Below are 20005 nucleotides of genomic sequence, written 5' to 3' on the forward strand. Positions count from 1 at the left end.
GTTCTATAATACTTGGTAAGGGTTGAGGTTGCATTAGGAAGTTCAAGACTGAAAGGAAAACACTTGTAAAAGTGATTTCACCTGTATTACACAAATGTACAATTAAAATAAGTTCCTTTTGAAGAATATTTTACATATATGTCAAACACCTGTAAACAACTTATATTTAAAATAAGAGTACATGTGGGACACCTGGGTGGCTCAGTCGGTTAAGCATCTGCCTTCAACTCAGGTCATGATCCCAGGGTCCTGGGATCGAACCTTGTGTCAGGCTCTCCCTCTCCCTCTGCCTCTATCTCCCCCCCCAACTTGTGTGCTCTCTCTCTCTCTCTTAAATAAATAAATAAATATATATATATATATAAATAAAATCTTTAAAAAATAAAATAAGAATATATGTATAATATAATCTGAAAAACCACAAAAATACATTAACACATTTTAACCAAGACTAATTGTTCCTCTAAGCAACAAAAATCTATTTAGTCAATAAGAGCATATCATAAACCTTCCTTAATTTTGTGCACAGGGCCTAGAAGGTTACATTTTGTTAAGACAAATCAAGTTTTATGTTTAAGGTTAAATTACATTAGGCTTTGAAAAGAAAAAATCAGTCTCTAATGTGGGCACATATTCCCCATATACAAAAGAAAAAGACCATTTTCTGGCACTTACCAAAAAGCCTTGAATAAAGCAATAAAATAAGTAAAACTCAGTATCCTCTTACGTTGTTTGTTGTTTTCTTTGTACCCCCTAGAGACTCAAGTAGTTGAAGCTCAATAAATGTTTGTCGAATTGATGTTTGTAAGCCTAGGAGTACTGTGTTTGATACAATGGTAGGTATACAATCTATGAGAAATGCTTGTGAGAGATGCTGATAGATAAGTAAGTGGGAGCAAAGGGAGAATCGCCCCAGGATGAGGAACCGGACTGTATCTTGCAAATGCTGTTTTAGCAATGGATTGACATAATCGGTTCACTTTGTTAGGAAGATCATTCAGATCATATGAAAGATGAACTAGTGAGGAAATCCACTGGCCAGAGCCTAGTTTAAAAAGTTGACAAAATAATCCAAGTGAAGAATAGTAAGAGTCTTCACCACAGGTGGTAGATTTGTGCTATGCATCTAATCACTACAAAAGGGTTTTTTGGTTTGTTTTTTGTGTATGTGCCCTTGTATATGAGTCTGAGTTTTACTTTGATTTGCTGTCTATTGCTCACTTCAAGCGCAGTGGAAGGAATTAAGAAATTTGACATGAATCAGAGGATTGTAGCTGAAGTAGAGGACTGACTCTCACAACATCTGTCCCAGAGTCTTCCTAGGGAGTTTAGGCAGAAGCCAGAAATCTCAAAACTAAATTTCACAGATTCTCTTGCAGCTAGAATTCCTGATGTGGTTTAGGTTCCACCAGTCAGATGTGCTTGTATGAGACGAGTTGAAATGGAATTGAATGGAGGGCCAAGCACAGCATGCGTGGCAACCATTTTGCTGGTCTCTCTGGCAGGCTCAGAGTGGCTGTGGTGGGGGTTTCCAGATCCTAATGCATCAGCTGACGTGGTGGGATTCTAACGCCAGCAATTTTGGCAATGGCTTTCTGATCCTGCAACTTCCTGATTGAGGAACTTTGAGTAGTTGGTTCATGCTTTTGTTTTAGGGATCCTTCCTGGAAATCAGGCTAAGAACCCACTTCTGTGCCCCTTCCAGCAATTTTGTAGCACCAAATTCCATAACTTCATCTTTTTGCCTAAAAGACTGTGATGTTATTTCCAACTCAACTCTAATACAAGGGACTGTTATTTCCAAGCATCATTATAAAAAATTAGTCACCACCGGAATGCAGTGGAATTTTACTGCTCCTCTGTTAGTAGAATCAGAGAGACAGTTTCATTAAGAAGGGGACAACTGTGTTTTGGGGCCAAGAAATCATTTTTTAACTGCACATATGTCCCTATAGTCAGTTATGTGTGTTTATTGGGCTATCATTCATTAGAACATAAAAACTGGGTGTTTATTTGTTGATATGCAAAGACACTAAAAGATAATTTCAGCTTACATTTTTGAGAACTTTGAGAGCATTCACAATCGTGTTGTTATTATCTTAGCATGCTTTCATATTTCTTTGCTTTAGTAGTTCTACTAACATTACCATGTACTGTACTTTTAGTATTCAGTAAACAGTCCAAGTTGTAAATCATCTAAAAAATGTTTTTGACTAGCTACACCAAAGAAATCTCCCTGATTATTTTACCCAGAACTATTACTCTCTAGCGAACTATTTACTTCCATTCCTTGTCACATGGTGTATGTTGCCCTAAACTGTTAATTTATGTTTACATATAACTTACTCCTAAGTCGACTGTACCTTCCTTGGAATAAAGAACTGTGCTTTAGAGTTGAGGTTAGTGTGAATTTTTTGACAATAGAGGGTGATGCCAAAATCTTTTAAAGCAAGCCTCCATCCAACCTGTTCACTAGCAAAATGTTTAATTTCATTCATTGTCAGGTCTTTTTCCTGGACACCCCCAGGGCTATTGGAGGCACTTAAACAACCTGACCTTCTCAGAAAAGCTCTCCTGGCTTTAATCTCATGCCACTAATTTCATGGGGACTTTATTGTGCTCTGTTTTATGTGTTCTGTGTCAAGGTTGGGAAGGAACACATAGGCCGTTCTTACTGTTTTTCAGTACTCATGCCTTCTCACTATTGTATGCACATCCCAAAGCAGTTCTCCATTTTAGAGTGCTATGTGCAAACTACCCTAGTCTCTGCCCTCCCTTCATCTTAGGGAAAGCTCTTACCTTCCTTCCTTCCTAACACGTAGGCTCTTGAAATCTCAAAGCACTAGCTCCCAACCCCTCGGGCTCTAGGCAAATCTAGCCTAAACTTTGAAAAGAATAGCCAGGAAAAAAGGTAGAATTGTCTTCTAGCTTCTGACCACTTTGGGGATGGAGGAAGGAAAAATACAAAATAGAAATAAATGAGGTACTGTGCCAGTTACAAAGATTTCTCTGCATTCTACCATTACTGATCATTTAGCATCTTGCTATGTATCTTATTTATAGCAAGTGATCAACAAATACTTACTAATAGGTAAGAATGTCGTCAGTGATTTTCTGTTTAAATTATTTTGCATTTATAGAATGATGTTTTTAGACATTTAGAGAATGATATTTAGATTTTTAGGCATTCATCTTTATTTCCTTCAAATATGTGCCATTAATCACCCAAACAACTTGTTTACAGCTGGAATCTTGGTATTTCTTGAGTGCACTGATGTTAAAATAATGCAATGATTATTACATAGTGAAACAATGGGGAAAAATCACATCCTAGGAGAAAACCAAGGTTTCTGTATCAATGTTTTTTTTTTTTACAGTATTTTACATATTTTATAACACTCCCATTTTCTATCTAGATAATTTAAATCTGAGATCTTTGTGATCACATATATTAACAACCTTGCTAATCAATAAGAATATAGTGTTAATTCTAAAATTATACAATTATCTTTCTCTGATTTATTTCACTGTACTGTATGGTGACCAACATAACATAATAAAAAAATTATAAAAAATAAAATATACAATTAAATTTCACAAAAAAAGATTTTACATTTGCAGTCCTGCATTTACTGACATTTACTGGCATTTATAATACTGTACAATATAATATGTATTTCCATTTATTATTCATAATAGAGCACTATCACATATTTGATATGGATTAAAGCATTAAAACATCAGATACAAAAAATAAATATGCTGTTTATGGTTTCACTACCAATATCCTGATTCTAAAAGCAAAATTTATTATGAGGACAACATCTTGACAGTGAGATATCAGAGGTAACGTAAGGGGAATACAAATTGAGAAAAGGGCATTAAGGTTGATTTTTAAGAGAGTTTAGTAGAGCATTGCAGAAAGTTACAGAGTAAGTAGATTTTGAAGAAGTAAGAGTAATAAATGCTGTAACCTCCTCCTTCCCTGCCTTCTTTCCATCCTTTATTCCTTTTATAGTGAGTGCTGATAAAAAGGAACACAGTGGGAAATAAGTTAGAGAGGTTGGTGGGGACTTTGGTTGGACTTTTTCTCTCAGTGAAGAATAAGGGAGTCCCACGTGTAAGGAGAGGAAGAAGCCTATGAAGAAAGAGAGTGAAGATGTAAGAGAGTTCTGGTCTGAGAAACAGCATGATTCTCACCCCCCCCCAGTTCTCTCCCTGTGGGAATGTCCAAACCAGTAGTATAACCATGGGCTATTGCCAAAACCAGGAAGGACTTTTAAATACACATAGGAGGAGAGTCCGGATGTATATGGGCCACCAAGGGGTAGCTTCCAGGAGGATGTGAGTCCTGGTAGAGTTTGCAATGTTGCTTGTGTGAATGTTCCTCACCAGCTGTGGGGCGAAGCACTTGTCACAAGAAAGATGTCATGTTCAGAAATACTAATGGTATATGGGTAAACATACTAAGAGTAACCCAGTAAAATGCTATGCGATCGTAGCAGGGTAAGTTTTCATCTCAGTGGTCAGGGCCCTGCATGTAAGTATTGTATAAAAGGCCCCTTTCGACTGGGACCTATAGGATGGACAAAAGTTCTTTATGTTTGAATTTTTAAAGAACAATGGATTTTCAAACAATTATACCTCAGTATAAAGCATATACTAAATCAGGAGCTGACAAACTTGTCCACGGGCCCAATCTGGCCTACTTTCTGTTTTGGTAATAAAGTTTTATTGAAACATAGCCACACTTATTATGCTTATTATTTACATATTATCTATGATACTTTTAGGCTACAACAGAGTCGAGTAGTTGCAAAAGAGACTATATGGCCCACAAAGTCTAACATATTTACAGTCTGGCCTTTTACTGGAAAGTTTGCCACACCCATATCAAATCATATGCTGTATTATGAAGTAAGTTTATAGGGAAACTTTTTCCTTAGCCTAGCTCTCTCATTTATATTTACTTAAATAAATTTGATTTGCTGGTTCTCACAATAAATATTTACTCATGCACTCCCTCTATGCTTAGAGTTTATATCTGTTTCTTTGATTAGAGATACTTCCTTGCTCCCACTCCTTAATAATTATTTTCTTTAATAGAAGCCTTAAGATTTCCAATGCTATTTTGTAAGGTTGCTTTTGAAATAATAGATATCCACAACTATTTTCTACCAACTTGAGCCTAGATTGATGGTGCTTAAAGTATAAAAAATTTAATGTACCAAATAACTTCACTCTTTAAGTTGATCAGGTATTCTTGCACTCATTAAATATAATATCACTATTTCTTTCTATGAACTGAAATTAGCTAGCCTTTAAATTGGGAAGGGCTTCAGATTCTAAACTACTTTATTTCCTAGTGCAAGTATGTTTGCTTTAATTATGGGAAGAAGTGTCAGTTGGCAAAGCAGGAAAGGGATTTCAGAATTTTTAAAGTAATCGTTAAAATTCTGCTCAGGAGCTGTTGGCATTAAAGGAAAAATATCATGAAATCCCAGTACTGCAAACACTGCAGTCCTTACACCTAACTTATTTGGTTCTGTTTCCAGGGAGTACCAGGTCCCACAGTTATCTCAGGTGTAGAGAATCAAGCTGACTGCCTATTTTGACAAGAGCATGTGTGTGTACTCTGTGCCCTAGGGAACAGTCGCATCCAGCACACTCGCTCAGGTCCACAGATGATTTCCCAGGACTCTCTCCTTCATTTTAGTGGCCAACGGCTGTTGGCTAGTCCTGGGACAACTCTAACTCTCCCAGTTCTCATTTATGAAACTAAGACCTATCCTTTCCCTGGATGTCGTAGTGTTCTGTATAGAACAGCGAACAGTTTCTATTTGCAGCAATTTAAGATTGAGGGATTTGGTCTGATGGGGAGGGGAGGAGACTTGAATCATACTAAGTGTGATCATTCTTATGGGAATTGGTTTGCCTCAACAACTCTGGTTGCATTCATTAAATAAAGAGTGATAGCAGCTCTGATACATATGACCTGAGAGAGATCAAGCAAGGTCGGGGTATGTAAAAATCTGAATATTTTGCAAGGTGTGGTTTAGAACTTTTCATGTGATGTGGAAAGACTGGTGAGCTCAATTATAAGGTAACATTTTATATGCCGTATGAAATCAGACACTTGATATTGAATATATAGATAGTCTCCAGTAGGAGTAAAGGAAGATATTTTGTGGAACATGGATTACATAGCATTGTAGTTTAAAACTGTATTTTTCCAAGTATACATCATGCTCAAATAGTGGGCCATCAAATCAAGTTACTGTGACAAGTTTTTTTTTTTTAATTGTAATCAGTATTAAACTTAAAATAGAATGAGAAAGAATATACCAGAGTACATCATACAGAGTTAGGCTAGGTATTTTATATAACTTTTGCTTCAGTTGTATACTACATGAGTGTAATTGTAGAGTTCCGCAGTCCAAATACTTTGAAAGCCGCTGGTCTGAAAGAAGGTGAGGCACGGAGTAGATACATGAATCCCACTGTTGGGACCACAACAGTGATTATATAGAGTCTATTTATGTATGGTTCATTGCTAGTAAGCAAAATTGGGGCTAATGGAATACACGCAAATACATTTTTTACCATTGGAGGTAAGATGAGTGGGAAAAATTGCTTTGTGTGTTCTGATTTGGTTCAAACCGTTGCACTGCTATTCCGTTAGGAAAAATTGTTTTTGTTTTTTGTCTTTTGTCATTTACTTAGCTTGCTACCATTTTCTCTTTTGCCCAGGAGATTGCATCAACAATTTGAAAGCTATAAAGAACAAGTCAGAAAAATAGGGGAAGAAGCACGGCGTTACCAGGGCGAGCACAAAGATGACGCTCCCACTTGTGGGATCTGTCATAAAACCAAGTTTGCTGACGGGTGCGGCCATCTCTGCTCCTACTGCCACACCAAGTTCTGCGCCCGCTGTGGAGGCCGCGTGTCTCTGCGCTCCAACAACGTGAGTGTTCCCTGGGTGCGCGAGGCACTCTGAATGCGGGTAAAAAGCAGTGCACCTCCCAAGCAGAAAACACACGCGTGTTAGAAAGTCGACTTGGGCATAAATGTACCTGTTACTGGCCCTTTTCCCATTTTCTGTGTTTTTCATAAAGTTCAGAGTAGTGGAGTAGTGATGAAAATAAGTCATAAAAAGATGCTTTGCATATGTATCTTAATAAACGATTCCCATTCAAAACCAACAGATTATCTGTGGGAGTAAATTTATTTTCTGAAGAATGTAGTAAATGTAGATTTAGTCTCATGAATTATGAAACTCTTGCAAGTTGCTATGGCCAGTTCTTCTTGTAAAAAGGGAAGAAAACATTTCAGGTTCTGCAACATTTGTTTCAGATTGAATGAAGGTAAAATGTAAGGTAAACAGTGTGGCATTAAATTTAACCCAAGATAAGATGTATAAAGCAATGATTAGTTTCTGTGAGAGTAATTTCCTATTTCTTGTCATGGTAAAGTAATGCAGCACTAAGTTTCTCATAGGGAAATGATTTGGATATTTAAAGAGTATGTCAAAATACACTTTTATAAATTGGGGGGATTTTTGCACTTATTTTCTTCTCTATGAGATGCAGTTTCAATCTGATGCAGTTTCCTTGTTTGGCTTAAATAAGAGCTGGTCTTCTGTTATGCAGTGCTTTAAATATATACAATTTTTGAGGCACTCAGATGCTCATTTAAGAGGACTAAATATTATTTACGAAGTACTAGATAAATTCTAATAGTTTAGAATACATTTTAATGTACTTTATTATATTCCCTATCTTAGTATGGATAGAATTATTTATGAGAATGTCTGGGTGGGTTTTCTTTGATATAGGTCTGCAATGTAATACAGGTCTGCAATGTAATACAGAACAGTTAAAATTATCATATACCTAAAGAATTCCCAGTGTTTCTCTAAATAATTTCATATATTATTTAATCATGCATGCAATTTAACATAGTACAAAGTTATACTTAAAAATAACATGAAGCTTTAAACACTCTTGATGTTTTCCTAATTGAGAAAATCATAGTTAAAATCAAAATCAATCTCCCTATCAACATTGTATTCATTGGTAGTGTATTTGAATTACAAGCAGGGTATTCTAAAAACCTCTTCCAGTGGAATTAAGATATTCAGTAAAATAGATATATCTTCTATTTTAAGGTGAGCCCACTATTTGTGGCCTTGGGAAGGCTTTGGCCTTCTTGAACAACAGCTTCTTTATCTTTTAACTGGATAGTAATAATTATTGTCTATGATTATTATGATAATTAAAATCTAGGTCTTTATGACATAGCTTTAATTTTTCTTTAGGTGCCATTCTGATGACCAAATAAGTTTTCCTCTTTTCCTGCTAAAAGTTTTTTAATAAATTATCATATGTGATGTTAAAGCCTTTTTAAAACAACCTGGGGTCAAAAGAGCGTCTGGCGCATAAAAAGGTGCATGAGACCTATTTGTTAATTCTTCTTTGGTGTTCTTAAATGCACAATTTTGAAATGAATTCTCACAGATGATACCTGGGAATGATAGTCAAAATATTTAACAAACCATTTGGCATAGGGTTACTGTCCAATCGGAAAGGTCCTGGCAGTGAGTACTAATGTGCAAATCAGCGGAGTGGAGATGCTGACTCAGCCCCTGTATTGTTGACTGTTTTTAGCCTTCGACTACAGGTTTGTGGAAAGCCAATAACAATACAGTTAACTATTGGTATATTAAAATTACTTGGGTTAAACTCATGTTTAAAGGAAATTGAGCAAAGAGGTACCTCTGCTTTGGAGAAGACACCCAAGCCTAATGTGGTCTACCCGTCTTCACGAAACCCATCCAATTTGGAAAAAATATTCAGAAGAACAAAATAAAAGAAAGTACTGCCTCAATCTTGGGCATAAGTCAAAAATATTGCATGACTATATTGTATTGGCTTTTCCTATAAGATTATAAATGTTGAGGTGTATCTTACAAATAAATATTGCTTGTGGAATAATTTATGGCTACAATAGTTAACATCTTTTTTTCTCATTTTTATTTCTTACAAATATTTCCCATTCTTAGATTTTCCAAATTGTAACTATAAATATTTTAACAGTAATTTGATAAAATTATTCATATAATTTTATGGATTTTAATAAAATGTCTTTTCAGTAATAGGAAGATTAAATATAATAGTGGATTGGGATTTCTTTCTGAATAATGTTTTAAATAGAGATGTAGTAATCCAAGTTCTAAAAATTTTGGAGATTATAGTGACCAATTTTTGTATCTACTATAGCAGGATCTGCATATGTGCATTTTCAATGAAAGCTTGAACAATGAGTATTTTGGGGAAGAGTAAACATTTATTTGTAAAAATACCTGTGCTCTAATACTTTAAAAATAATACATGATTATTTCCTTAAAATCTGTTTATTAATATATGCCTTATTTTTGTTTTTCTCTTCTTCTTTTTCCTCTCTTTTTACTCTGCTTCCTTGGATGCTTTCCCAAAGGAGGACAAAGTGGTTAGAATCCATGCTTTCTTTTCTATCATTTGTTATTATAATGTTGTGAACTTTATTAAGTGAATGTTTTGCCTAGTCTTGTTAGTCACTATAATTTCACAAAGAAATTATATGTTAGGAAAAGGTCGTTCCCGGTTCTCATGGAAAAAAATAAATAAAATGAACATCTAGGGGCATTACAGAGTTTTATATTAATAGGTAAAGTCTGGGTAGTTTGAGTTCATGGGAACAGTGATATTTTAATATAATTTAAATCATTATGAACCAATTTGTCCTCTCAGCTGAGTTTTGATGATGATTCCATCTACAATAAGGAATAAACTCAATGAAACAATAAACTCCAATAGGTTGTACCTTTCTCCGCACTCAGTAGATGCATAGGCAGGTGATTTGAAATTTTATTGCAGAGGGAATTGAATGTACTGATTTAGTGGCAAGAATGAATCAAATTAAAATCAAAAGCTCAAAATAAAAAGATTTTTCTATAGGACACAAGTGGCAGAGTTGTCCTATTGAACCACATTTTGCCCTTTTTTTCCTCTCTCATGCATAGAAATCACTCCTAGGGTAACGAAAGATCACTTTTCACTCTTACCAGCTATAGAAACCACAGAGGCCGAACTTACAAAGATAGGATCCAAGCAGAACCTTCAGTCAACCTGTCTTTTGTATCCAAGATATATGGTTTCATTTAGTGTAAATTATAATTTCTCCAAAGCTCAGTAATTTCCCAATATGAGACTGAGGCAATGAGTATTTTAGGTTCAATATATCAACTCCACTGCCTTTGTTCAACTCTTTTAAAATTTAAATGATGTACTGTAGTGCATACATAGCAAGCATGACATGAAACTGAACATTAATCTTTTTAATCTTGATGCTAATATATGTTCATCAGTTTTTTCTATGAGAAAGAAATCCAGTTGAAAATTATGTAGGATGGTTTGTTTTCACTAAATGTGTTTGCGTGTACCATTGGGAGCATGTGAGATCATCATAGGGGCTGTTATTTTAATGCATTAATGTACTGTATTAGAAAAAATATAGAACTAGAATATCACATGTTTGGTTTCATGAATATTACTTCGAGTGAGTCTGCATTTGAAATGTAGATAATTTTAGATTCCTTTAAAAAATAAAAATTTAAGCAAATAATAATGCTGGTGCTTTATAGACCTGGTGGTATAAGACTTCAGGTACTCCTCTAGGGCAGTCCCTTTGGCAGCACTTCCCATAATGGTAGGTTATTTGTGCTTATTATCTGATTATGATTACTGACTGTGTAATGATAATTCAGGTGCATTTTGTGGTTCTCAGGCTAAAAATGGAGTGGAAAGACCTACAAAACACAATCACTTTCAGTTATTTTCTTTATTTTAATTATAATGCTTATATCTACCACTTATTTTTAAGTACTTTGTCATAATTTCATTAAAACCCTTTTTAGCCTGTTGAAGTTGTTCAAGGAATTGCCTTTCTAGTCCAAGGAAACTGAAACCAGATTTTGTTTTAGTTGTGCTAAAGAGAATAACTGAATAATAAATAAAGTGCTTGATTGTTGGTTCTTTCCCTATTCCTCAGAGCTCTTTTATTTTTGGTAAAGAAATTGTTAATTTATAGGTGTGTATGTGTTGGTGTGAGTGGAAAAGAAAGAGGACTAAGGGTGAATAAAACTTTTCTAAAAGCAATCTACATCTTGATCACTACAATGAATTCTGCTTCGCTTGTTAAATTGATGAATGAATATGACTAAAATACTAATGTGTATGATATGAAGACCTAAGGATATCTAACATACAAATGTGTCTTTTATTAAGTCCAGCAAAAAGTATTAATGACCATATTTTTTTGCGGGCTGGCAGTATTTTATTTTAAAACTTCACTCTTAGCCTAAATAACCTCTCATAGTAACTTGAAGGCTGGTATACTTGCTTATAAGGAAAATGGCTGTCATAATCACTTTGCAATTGACACATGGAATAGCTTATAATAGGAGAGTATTTTAAATAAGTGCATACTCTCATAGGTAAGATTATGGTTATTTATTTCACTGAAAGCCCTCTTCCTATACCTATACCCTCTCCCTATACCTAAATATATAGGGCTAGTGCCAAATTCCCCACGGTCTGTTTAAATTGCTTTTGACTTTGTTTTCTACTCTCTATTTGGTGCTTGAGTATGGAATTTAGGTAACTCCCTTGATAACATGAACACTTTGCTGTTGGTAAATCAGCTTCCTTGAATCCTCCAAATTAAATTCCTTTGGGACCCCATAAATTTTCATCAGTGTTTCTTTTTTGGTTGAGTGAGTGGGATTGTTTTACAAATATAGCAACTAAAAATGAACTTGGCACACCTCTGGCTAATCTTTATTTTCACCAAAAGTGTCAGGTTTTATAAGTTAAGAGTGTTTTATAGTAAATGTCAGCAATACCATGAAAAACAGAACCCTACCATTTTCTCATTCTTTCCAAATATGAAAGCTGCACATGCATACCTTTTAAACATCATGTGTAAAAAAATGCTTTTATATATCAAGATGATAATTAATGAGGTACAATGTTTACAGAGTCATGATTTTTTAAACTGGCTCCTTAGAGCTTTTCATTAGCGTTTGTTTTTAGAAATCATGCTAAATGCTATGTTAATGAAGGAAGTATGTTTTTGTAGAAAGAAGTTCATAAAAGGTAGGGCTTGGATAGAATGGGGCAGTGGCAACAGAGTTTGGACCTGGCCTTATCATAAAGTGCTATCTGTGGGATAATTGGTTCTTAATAGTGTAAAGAACTTTCACAGTCTCTGATCTTCAATACCACATGATGATTTAAAGTGAATGTTAGAGTTTGCCTGGGCTCACTTTCCTGTTCTCAGTCTTTTTTTTTTTTTTTTAGATGCTTTGATGATGGCTTTTCCTGCAAAAATGTTCTCTTAGAGATTCTTCCCAGAAAGATAATATAGGCTTAAATTAAAGTTTTAGAATGTAGACATATAGATAAACATATCAATAAGGAGATTTAGGGTGCATCAAGAGGAGAACTTTCATTAAGCAATTTAGTTGATTAGATTTCTCATAGCATTTCTGTTGTGCTTATCCTATAGGGGAGTAACACATCAAGTTGTAAAAACTATTGTGTTAGGGGCACCTGGGTGGCTCAGTTGGTTAAGTGTCTGCCTTCAGCTCAGGTCATGATCCCGGGATTTTGGAATCGAGTCCCGCATCGGGCTCCCTGCTCCACGGGGAGCCTGCTTCTCCCTCTCCCTCTGCCTTCCTCTCTCTGTCTCTCATGTTCATGAATAAATCTTTAAAAAAAAGATTTTATTTATTTGACAGAGAGAGAGAGAGCACACGTGCGTGAGCGCACAAGCAAGGGGAGCAGCAGAGGGAGAGGGAGAAGCAGGCACCCCCCTGAGCAGGGAGCCCTATGCAGGGCTGGATCCCAGGACTCTGGGATCATGACCTGAGCTGAAGGCAGATGCTTAACCACTTAACTGAGCCACCCAGGTGTCCCATAAATGAAGTCTTTAAAAAAAAAAAAAAAAACTATTGTCTTAGATAATTCAGAAAGTTGTAAGTTTTTTATTCCAAATTTGTTTTAGGAATTTGTTACACTATTTTTCAAAGGTATGGAATCTTTTTTTTTTTTTTTTAAGTGGATGTGGAGCCCAACTTGGGGCTTGAACTCAAAATCCTGAGATCAAGACCTGATTTGAGGGGCGCCTGGGTGGCTCAGTTGTTAAGCGTCTGCTTTCGGCTCAGGTCATGATCCCAGGGTCCTGGGATCGGGCCCCACATCTGGCTCCCAGCTCAGCGGAAAGCCTGCTTCTCCCTCTCCCACTCACCCTGCTTGTGTTCCCTCTCTCTCTGTGTGTCTCTCTCTGTCAAATAAATAAATAAAATCTTTAAAAAAAAAAAAAAAGACCTGATTTGAGATCAAGAGTCACTTAACCTAATGAGAGGCACCCCATGGGGCATGGAATCTTAATCTCTTGCACTTAACATTACTATTCTGGGAATGTTTGCTAATATTCAGTAATCATTAGGAATTTGTAATCCTGGTTTTATTCCACCCCAAAATCATTATTTAATGCACTTATAAAACTTGTTTGAGGAAATTACAATTTCACAAATCAGTGTTAAATACAGATGCATAATAGGACAAAAGGAGGTCCACTAGAGTATAGAAAAAAAATCATCCCTTGTAGTATAAGGAAAAGGGCTGTGGTAGAAACAGCTTTCACAAAGCTAAAGACTAAAACCATGGGCGAACTCCCTGGTTTTTGTGAACGTAAGTTGTCAAATTTCTTGTTTATATGCCTAAGAGTTGAGTTACTGAGTCATTTAATAGCTCTATGATTAACATTTTGAAGAATTGACAAACTGTTTTCCCTAACAGCTGCACAGCAATATGTAAGGGTTCCAGTTTTTCCACATTCGTCGATACTTGTTATTCTCTGTTTTGTTTTGGTTTTTTTAAGCCATCATGTTACATGTGAAGTGATATGTTATCTCATTGTGCTTTTTATGAAACTGGTTTTTTTTAAAGAATTTATTTATTTATTTGACAGAGAGAGACACAGCGAGAGAGGGAACACAAGCAGGGGGAGCGGGAGAGGGAGAAGCAGGCTTCCCACCAAGCAGGGAGCCCAATGTGGGGCTCGATCCCAGGACCCTGGGATCATGACCTGAGCCCAAGGCAGACACTTAAATGACTGAGCCACCCAGGCACCCTATGAAACTGTTTTTAAGTGAAAATTATTAAACTGGTTTGATAGCTCCAAAGATTCACTTTGATTATGTGGATTTCGATTCTTACATAAAAAATGCTTCCAAGTTAGCAATTTCTTGAGAAAGGTTTTTTCTTAAAAGGCTAGCATATTCAAAGTATTAGAAGTTCAGTTTCTTTCTTCTCTAGGGATTCTTTATATCCCTTATGTTAGAATTATATAAGTACTTACTAATCTGTATGAATCACAACAGGAGCTCTGTTAAATTTAAGATACCTTAGAATCTAATATCTATCTGTCTAGACTAGCTATCATTAGGGTACACACAAGTAAGAGATTTTTTTTATAGCCAGTTGAAAAGACTGTTTTTTAAATATGCAGAAAGAACTAGCAGCTTCAGCAAATTTACCACTCAGCCATAGGTCCAAAATTAACACCCAAACTGAAGCCCAGAATGAAAAGGACTATTCTTCCTTGTGTACCAGATATTTTCTTGACTGATGTGAGCTTTTAGTAGCATGTAAACAGATAGACATAAAGACTAAGTAACAACCAGATTGTTATCTGCCACCCAACTTTCATTATATCCCTGATGTCTGCCATCCAACAGATTTCATTAGCAGATAGATTCCCTATTATTGCTGCCAGTAGTGAGCAGTATATTAGTCACAAAAAAAGCCTATTTTTGTCTGATATTAGTAAAGCTGCTCTAGCTCTCTTATGGTTGCTGTTTACATGGTATATCTTTTGACATTCTTTTAATTTTACCTACTTTTATCTTTGAATCTAACATTTGTCTCCTATTAATAACATGTACTTAGGTCTTATTTATTTATTTATTCATTCATTTATTTATTTATTTATTTCAAAGACAGCCTGACAATCTCTGCCTTGTGATTGGATTTTTAATTCATTCATATTTAATATTATTATCAATATGATTATATTTATCTCTTATTTTCTTTTTTATATTTCATTTTTTTATTCCTCCATTCCTCCTTTACTGCTTTCTTGTGCATTAAATGAGTATTTTCTAGTCATGTTTTAATTATTTCAGTGGTTTTTTTCAATATATTTCCTGAGTTATTTTCTTAGTGGCTCTAGGGTTCCAAAATAACTTTACAAATCTACTTTCACACTACCTTAATTACAGTAAGAGATAGAAGTATTAATTCTGTATTGCTCTGTTTCCCTCTCCCCTTTTTTGTGCTATTACTTTAATAAATTTTATATCTATATATGTTAAAAATGCAATAATTCATTTTTGTAATTATTACTTTATATAATTATATAATCTTATGTATTTTAATGAAACTAAGAGAAGAAGTAAGAGCAAGCATATATTTATAGGATTTGTTATATAATATTCTTATTTACTATTTTTGATTTTCTTCATTTCTTCCTGTGGATTCAAGTTACCATCTGGTGTCCTTTCTTACTCCAATGCAACATTGCTTTCACCCACTTCCTTTGTGCTGTTATTGCCAAGTATATTTGATTTCCATATATTGCAGGTTAACAATACTAGTATATTAATATTGTTTTATATTATTTTTAAAATCACTTAAGATAAAGAATAAGAAATATGAAATAATACTTTTATAATTACCTATATAATTTTCTTTACCAGTTTTTTGTTTTTTTCATGTGAGTTCATATTATTGTCTAGTGTCACTTCCAGCTTTAACAATTTCCTTTAGTATTTCTTTAAAGTGAGTCTTTAGCAATGAATTCTATCAGCTTTTGTTTATCTAGGAACACCTTTATTTCACCTTAAGTTTTTGAAAGTTAGTTTTGCTGGATGTAAGATTCTTGGTTGACAGCTTGTTTTACATCTTTAGCACTTCGAATATATCATCCCACTGTCTCAGACCTCCATTGTTCTGATTGGAAGTCAGTTGTTAATCTTATTAAGTGTCTCTAGTACATTACCAATTATTTTCTCTTGCTACTTTCAAGCATTTATCTTTCCCAGCTTTCAACGTTTATTATCATGTGTATATGTCTGGTTGTGGATCTCTTTGTGTTCCTCCCAGTTTGGTTCATTGAGTTTGTGGTTGTAGTTTAATGTTTTCCATCAAATTTGGGAAGTTTTTCAGCCCTTATTGTTTTGATACATTTTTTTTCTATCCCTTTCTCTCCTCTTGATGGCCACTCCTATTATACATATGTTGGTGCACTCAATGGTAGCCCACGCCTCTCTGAGGTTCTGAACATTTTTCTTCATTTTTTTTTCTCTTTTCATCAGATTGTATAATCACTATTGATCTATCTTTAAGTTCATTGATTCCTTTTCCTGCCAGCTTAAATCTACTATTGAGTCCCTGTAGTGAATTTTTTTATCTTGGTTATTGTACTTTTCAACTCCAGAATCATTTTAGCTTTTAATAATTTATATGTTTTAATATATCTTCTCTGTTTGATGAGACATTGTTAGAACTCCCTTGATTCTTTGAACATATTGATAATAGCTCATTTAATGTCTTTGATATTTCCAACATCTGGGCCTCTCAAAGGAGGGTTCTTTTGCCTGTTGTTTTTTTTGTTGTTGTTGTTAATGAGTTGCACATTACTGTTTCTTTGCATGTCTCATAATTTATAGTTGATTACTGGTCATTTCAGATAACAAATCTGTGTGTGATCCCTGTCCCCACTCCTGGGGCTTTTTGTCTGTTTGTTCGTTTGTTTGCTTCATTATTTGTTTAATGAGTTGGCAGTACTAATTCAGTGAGACCTGTTTCCCCTGAAGTGTGCAACCTCTGATATTAGTACACATGGGCACATCTTTGGAAATGTACACATCACTCTGACCTCCTCCACATCAGGGTTGATAGTATTTTTAACCAGCTGTCTTTTTCTCTCTCTTGTCCTGATCTCCCTGTTAAGCTTTTAGCTATTCTGCTTGTGTTGAATCCAGTCCTTAAAGCCTTCTCCAATTCCAGGCTCTTCCTATCTGTCTGTTTCCCTAGTTCTTTCTATTAAACTTCTAGTTTGTATATTGTTTCACTTGCTGCTCTCAAAGAACTATCAGCCTCCACCTTGTGACTCAGTACCATTGTTTTTAACAGTGCTGCTATGCTTGACCTTTTCCAGCATCTGTTCCAAATAAAATCAGTTCCCTCAGGGAAAGCTACAGAGAGCTCTTCTCCTATGATCTTCCTCTTCCCCTAGTCAGAACCTCTATGCTACTTCTCTGGAGAGTGGGATAGAGACAGAAGCCTGCTTCTTTTAGATAGATACTCCTACTCTATGAGTGTGGCACTGGATGAAGTCAGCAACTTTTGTTCTTACTTTTCCTGGAATAGAACCTCTGCCCTATGAACAAGCTAAGACATAGGTGATTAAGGTACAGTAATCTTGGCCTGCTACATCTACATAGAGCTTCAATCTTATAATTGGGAAATGTGTAAAGGAAGGGAACCCCTGACCACTCAATTACACTTGCTTGAAATAGAGCTTCTGCAACATAGAGTCAGAATGGGGGATGAGAAATGCAGGTGGCCTTCCCGTCTGGGGTAGATACTGTAGCCCTTGACTGGGAACTTGGAGTGGTGGGAGAGAAAGCCTATGTTCTTGACTGTATGCACCTAGAATAGAATTTCAGTCTTGCTGAGCTGGTTGGTGAGAAGGAAGGGAGTGGGTTTTAACTCAAATGCCACAGACTCTCACTGTTATTATGGAGATTTAGTAGATTTCCTCGAATAAACATTTCTCCATTTTCTATATGCCATTTGGACAACTTCCAGGGACTTCAAATGGCTGTTTTTTAAAAATAATTTTCACCAGTTATGGTTGTTTTTCCAGAGAGGAAGCCTGCCAGAGCTCCTCACATCATTATTCTAGAAGATTCTTGATAGTTCTGTGTTAACATTTATCCATTCACTAATTCATTTTTTCATTTTTCCCATTCATTTATTCATTCATATTTTTTCTCCCATGATCAGTCTTATATATAATTTTGTTTTCAAAATCAACTCTCAATCACTTAAAAAAATGTAATATTATAATGATAGATGCCACAATGTACTCTTTCTGTTTAACTTAATATAAAATTTACTTCTGTGAGTTTATTATTTACATATTCAAATTAACTGTGTGTCAGTGCATAGTAATTTTTATTTAATGTTTTATTAAATAAAATAGAATTCCCAAAAACTTCCTTCTTCCGCTTTGTGTATAGGATGACAACCATCTGGAAATTCTGTCAACATCCCTACTCAAACCTTTTAGTGCCAAAAATATGTGCCCATTTGCTTTCAAGCCACAAGATCATGACTATTATTCATATTCTACTTATTAGAAGTGTTTTGGAGATATCTTTAAAACTTTATAAAATATATTTTAAAGTTATGAGAGTTGTTTTGTAGATACTTAAAATTTTTTTAATATGTTCTAAATCTGGTAGTCATAACTTGAAGTTAGGCACCTAGACCTTAAGAAATCTTTTTTTCATATATTCCCTTACTATGGAATTTAATAAATCAATGTATTGACTGAGTAATTTATTTTGTTGTTGTATAGTATGTATATGCAATAGATTCTTTTCACACACATAAACTTCAACAGCAAATATTTTTTTTCCAAAATTCCATTTGAATTGCTCTAAAATGACAGAAAACTAACTTTGTGCATTTACTTTATAAACATCTATGTTGTAAAACATTTAATTTTCATAAAAATCAATCAAATGTTTTTACTGACCATTAAAGTGCTGTTGCAGCAAATTATATGGGTAAAAGTAGAAAATTCACCTTCTGTGGGGAAAATATTACACCTTTGTTCTCTTCAGTTACTTCTGGGAATTTGAAAATGTCTGTCTTTAAACTACATAAAAACACAGAAGACAAACAGAGTATGCAATTATGTTTTCTGGTACAAGCTAAACCAGATAGAACAATCACAGGGGTAGATACACTTGATGGAATATTGCAGGAGGTTTTTAGGGAGGGCAGTAAGTTAAGCCTCAGGTTGGTGGTTGGAATGGATAATCACAGAGGTTTCTTGTTTTGCTCAAAGTAGTTGATATTTTCCTTGTTTGTTGTTGTTATTCCTCACTTTTAGACATGGTTAAAAAATTATTACTCATTTTACCCTGACTCTCTGTTTTTCCTATTTTTGCTTTATTTTCAGTTTGATCAATAGTAGAAGTTGGGATATCAATATGAATTACAGGGCATAGCATAAAAAATATAATAGGGATTGTATAAAATAAGTTAAAAAGGCATATACAGGCATACCCCATTTTATTGTGCCTCACTTTACTGCACTTCACAGATACTGCATTTTTTTACAAATTGAAGGTTTGTGGCAACTCTGTGTCAAACAAGTCTGTCAGCACCATTTTTTCAATAACGTTTGCTCACTCAGTATCTCTTTGTCACATTTGGATAATCCCTGCAATATTTCAAACTTTTTCACTATTATCATATTTGTTATTGTGATCTATGATCAGTGATTACAACTCAGTGAAAGCTCAAGTGATGGTTAGCATTTTTTAGCAATAAAGTGTTTTTTAATTAAGGTATTAAGAATATGAATTGGGAGGGTTTTTTCAGGTAAATTTTCTCTAATTTTTTAAAAAGATTTTACTTATTTATTTGAGAGAGAGTGAGCATGAACAAGAGGGACAGAGGGAAAGGAAGAGGGACAAGCAGACTCCCTGCTGAGCACAGAGCCCAATGTAGGGCTAGATCCCAGGATCCTGAGATTATGACCAGAGCTAAGTCAGATGCTTAACTGACTAAGCCACCCAGGCGCCCCAACTAATTTTTGT

General features: G+C 34.9%; 1 protein-coding gene across 1 annotated transcript in view; it reads left to right on the forward strand.

Annotated features, from left to right (window-relative positions):
* The first annotated feature begins 6918 nt into the window (after positions 1-6918).
* RIMS1 (regulating synaptic membrane exocytosis 1) overlaps positions 6919-20005 on the forward strand; it is a 289231-nt gene continuing 276144 nt past the window's right edge. Inside the window, exon 1 of the mRNA XM_034991516.1 lies at positions 6919-6964. The gene's annotated coding sequence lies outside the window, so the exon portion shown is untranslated. The remainder of the gene's footprint in view (positions 6965-20005) is intronic.

This window comes from Mirounga leonina, unplaced genomic scaffold (genome assembly GCF_011800145.1).
Source record: "Mirounga leonina isolate KUSES-001 unplaced genomic scaffold, KU_Mleo_1.0 Mir_53, whole genome shotgun sequence".
Classification (NCBI taxonomy): domain Eukaryota; kingdom Metazoa; phylum Chordata; class Mammalia; order Carnivora; family Phocidae; genus Mirounga; species Mirounga leonina.